This window comes from Arachis ipaensis, chromosome B10 (genome assembly GCF_000816755.2).
Source record: "Arachis ipaensis cultivar K30076 chromosome B10, Araip1.1, whole genome shotgun sequence".
Taxonomy (NCBI): Eukaryota; Viridiplantae; Streptophyta; class Magnoliopsida; order Fabales; family Fabaceae; genus Arachis; species Arachis ipaensis.
This window is the reverse complement of record NC_029794.2, coordinates 30,124,667-30,129,707: the sequence shown is the minus strand read 5'-3', so window position 1 is coordinate 30,129,707 and position 5,041 is coordinate 30,124,667. Positions and strand designations below refer to the sequence as shown.

At 28.6% G+C, this 5,041-nt stretch overlaps 1 pseudogene; it reads right to left on the bottom strand.

Moving 5' to 3' along the window:
* Window positions 4,308-5,041, bottom strand: part of LOC107620472 — a 27,553-nt pseudogene continuing 26,819 nt past the window's right edge.

Sequence of the window (5,041 nt, the reverse complement as noted above, 5' to 3'; positions counted from 1 at the left end):
CACAAATTGAAAGCTTCATATTAGATATCTATTATAATGATCAATTTTTAAATTTAAATAAGATTGATGTTCTTTTTTAAAAATCGATTCGAAAGAATATTATCTATCCATTTATGTTTTTTCTTTTAAAATTAGCTTTAATTTTTTCATAATAACTACACTAATTGAATGAACTTTTTTAACTATGAATATCATCAAGAACTAATTGTACGAAAATTGAATTTTAAATAATTGTTTAATGACATATACAAAAAAAAGACACTTTGATTATATTGTCAAAGTTTCAAAATATGAAATATAAAAAATTAAATTTTAAATTATATGTTATTATTTAAATTACCATTTTAGTATTTTAATTTGTAATTAGATATTTTGAAACCTAATCATATTTTACAATAAATTTTAAAATATAAAATACACATTAAAAATAAATTAAATAATATATATATTTATACACAAATTTATAGTAGATAATTTGATAGTTAATTTTTTATATAAACATAATATTTTTATTATAAAAATTATTATCATGTTATATATATTTTTGTAACACCCTAACTTTTAGCACGTCACGATCGTACCAAAAGTGAGGCATTACTGACCTGTTTTCCGTATTTACTATTTAATACTGAACCTTTAGTTCGATTTTGCGTTTCAATTTTTAGGAAAAAGCCGAAAAATTTTATTTCTATTAATTAAAATCATATATCAAAGATCTCCAAGTAAGACTAGTCACATAGTTATTAATAATATAAATATTATACAAAAAAATTCAAATAAAACTCACTTACAACTCTTATCTCTCTGTATAAAATAAAATCTTAAATAATAAGGGCGAGGAAATTCTATTAAAGCAACTCAACAAATAAAATTAACTTAAATAAGACTAATATTCGCCCACAGCTTCAAACTGAATCTTCAAAACTGTGTCACTGAAAGGGTGAAAGATTTTGGGGTGAGACGTTCTCAGTAGGGAATATGAATGCCGTAAAAGTAATAGATATAATGCAAATAATTAAAGTAAAACTATTTTGTTAAATCTTTGGAAATACTTTTTACTATTACTTTATATAATTAATTACCTTCTTTAAATTTCTGAACTTAAGACAAGTTTCAATCACAACCTCAGTTCTCAGTCACCTCAATACATAAACTAATAGGACAGGAAACAGATCAACAGACAAACAAATAGCAATAAGACAAACAGCACAATCACAGAGAGACAAGATAAGCAAACACAATCAAATGCAAATGTGCAAACAATGATGATGCATGTCTAGTCCTATCGCAGGTAATGAGCTCATTTGTCGGTTTCGACCCGCACCCGATGCAATCCGACTCGCAAGTCAGATAAGGTATTCCAGCGACATAACCTTTGCAAGTTTCTACTTCTTGCAGGCGCTGATTCTTCAGCTGAAGTATGCCGAACATGACCTCTGCAAGTACTTGCAGGCGCTGATTCTCCAGTTGAAGCATGTGCCACTTTCTCCTGAAAGTCATTCCATACATACGGGCATCTCCGCAATACAATCATTCATACATAAAGCCCACGACTTAACATTCTCACATCGGCACCCTAACTAGTTACTTTTCGTCACCCTCTCGTGACTTTTTATTCATTTCATAATCACACGTGCCATGTTCTCTTTCCTCTTTTCTTCTTTCTCTTAACAAACCGAACTCAAATAATAACTTGAAACAAAATCTATTCTCAAAAAAACTGAATGTAAAACCTTATACTTTCTTAATAAATCAAACTGAAAATAAGACTTTCTGTAATAACTTGAAATCAAATAGTTTTCAATAATTGAAACGTTTTCTTTGAAACTGAGCCACTTTCTATTTTAATAAAATTCAGACCTTTCAAATCTTATGTTATTGAGTCAAACCAATTATTAATAAATCAAATCAATAATTTCTCAAGATAAGCTTATAAAATAGATTTTAAAAATGAAATCACTTTTCGTATATTTTTACAAAAATTGGACAGCATCTCCCTTTAAAATTGGACTTCACCACCCTTTTCGGGTCCCAACCGAAATCATTCTCAATTTTTTTTCAATCATTTCCAATAACTCAAACTAATTCCAATATCAGAAATCATTTTCAAATCTCAATTCAATACCAACAAATCAAACCAAAACCAATCTCACCAGTTAATTACTCACAACAACGAAACCAGTCATAATCACAGGCATAATTTAACCAATTTCATCACATTTAATTATATTCACAATTACTAACAATATCAATTTCATCAATTTTCATCAGTTAATCAAACGAGACATTTATGAATTATTTGCAGTTATTCACTAAACTTCAATGGCATTCATAAATTAAAACAGTTAATTTTGAAATAAATCCCCTACTTCTGTACGAAATCAAAATCAAAGAAGATTTCGAAAAATTTTTTTGACCGAGCTGCTGAAGAAAAAAACGTCAGAAATTGCCTGTGCCTCCTAAAACTCCAATTGGCCGAACTCAAGGAGAAGGGGAGCTACGTCACCATCAACTTCTACCAAATAAAAATAACGTCAATATGTAAAGGAGGAGAATATGAACACTTTTATCGAATTAGATTTTTAATTGGAGTTACGTATCAAAAAAATCGAAAAAAGAAAATAGAAGGAACTCACGGTTTTCACCATGAAATTCGGCCACTCTCTCCTTTGTTTGGATAACATGCAAGCTCGGTTATTGCACAATGAATGTGCTTAATGGATTTGATGATGATTTGGGCAAAGAAGAATGGTTAGATGTCACCTTTAGATATATATATATGTAATGAGGCATAAGCCACGTTTGGCTTTAATGAAGGATGATTATATTATTATATAAACTTAATGAAGTGTCATGGTTGTATATGTGCATTTATGCATAAAAGTCACGTTCTCAAATCCATTCTCCTTAGCTTATTCCCTTTAATGATTTTTTTTTTGTGACTTAAAAGAAAATAAACAAAAATTAAGAAAGAAAAAAATAAGAAACTGCTTAAGAAAAGCAGTCCCGCTGAACTCATTATAATAAAATTATTTAAAAATCCTAATTAATTTAAATTTCAATTATCATAAAATCAATTATGTAAAATATTTTATCATAACAAAATCATATAATAGTCTTAATTAATCCAAATTCAAATGGTAATAATAATTATAAAAGTCAATTTAATTTTGCTTATCAAAATAGTTTCTAATAAATAGTTCAAACTAATAGAATAAGTCATAATTAAATTAAACTTTAATAATAATAAAATTTTATTTAATTATTTTTGTTAACAAAAATAATTTTTTTTAAAAAAAATATCTCAATATAATATAATAATTTATAAATAATTAATTATTTGATTTTTAAAATTTGGGGTCTTACAATTTTGTCCCCTATCAAAATTTTTTGGATTTGTCATTGTTTGCTATAGATGAACAGCGGTGCGAGATACGATTTTGGCAGTGTCGACGAGAGGTAAGCTACTACAGCGTGTACGAAAATTAAAAGGTTGTAATGAGATTAAGAATAACGATACATAATATGAATATATTTTTTGGTGACTTAATATAAATATATTTAATTGTTAATCTTAATTTTTTAAATTTTAAAATTTAAAATTAAATAATTAATTAATAATTTAATTTTTATTTTTAATTTTATTTTTTTAATATATTATTCACATTATTTACCATCATCTTATTTTCTTGTACTTTCTCTTTTTGAAATTTCCATGAGGTGCTCATGGGTGTTAATTAATTGTCACTGGCAAGTGAATTTTCGCGATTGTCAAAATCTTCACGCTACAATCAAATAGTAATACAAGTAAGGAGTGACTCTCTTTTCATTGGCGCAAATTCTCCATGAACCCTAGTAGTAGTAGTTAATAATCATCATCATCATCATCATCATCGTGGACAAGGACAACATAGTAGCATGCCAATATGCATTTTTTTTTTTTTTGGGGTCAAGATTCGAGAAAATTTGGAATATATCAAAAGCCAGTCTCATACATATACTTCAGAACAATTCATTTAATACAAAGAAAAATTATAAAATACAGAAAATCCTCGGCTAGCTGTAACAGCAGCAACCCAAAAAAATGCCTCAACTACCAAAACAGAAACAAAAATATGACACAAACCCCCCAAGCAGAGAAACTTGAACCTCGACCTCGAACATAAGTAAGGAAAGAATAATGCATTAAAATTCCGCAAGAGGTAGCAATTGAGCAAACATGTTCTGTAACACAAGACATATTTCATACATTCACTCTATAGAACATTAAAACAAAAAAATTTCTTTTGAGTGCTATATAAAACAGGTTATACAATAATAATATCTAATGAAAGTTTTTCCATTACTGATGCTACCTTCCGCATGATGTCAACAAAACGAAGTGCAAGGACATTCAGAACATCATTGATAAGATCGGGATGCTCTTGCAAATAGAAGTGAACAGCCTTGTAATACAACTCCACATTTGCAACTTTGACAATGACATCTTTGAACTGCAGGTGATCCCATGCTTCAGGCGAATGGTTCATGATGTTGGTTGCAGCATTATCGAACTCATCATATTGGATATACAAATAGGTCAGTTCCTTCCAATGCTCATTATTGAAGCAACCTCTATTTTGGTAATATTCACTAACTACTTCCAAGTCATCCACCTATAAAATTCACAAGAACAATCAACATATTAAGCATAGGAAATACAATAAACTCACTAACAGAACTTAAACGAATATCATTTTCCCATTACAATCTGAAAGCTCATTATTATGAACTTTCCAAACTGAGCCAGTTAAAATATTGACAGAAAACAACATACTACCTGAACAATAATGTTGAGTCCACATATTTGGGCCAAACGGCATCAACACATGCAAAGCAAACTTCTTTCCACGTTTTGGCACTGTTAATATAGTTATTTTTTGTGTTTATAAAATGTATTTCATGTTGGAAATTTCTTTTGGGTGAAGACCGAGGCTGATTTTTTTATATGAAAATTATTGTTGTATTATTTTCGGTTAGGAAGAAGTGCCGTGTTTTAATT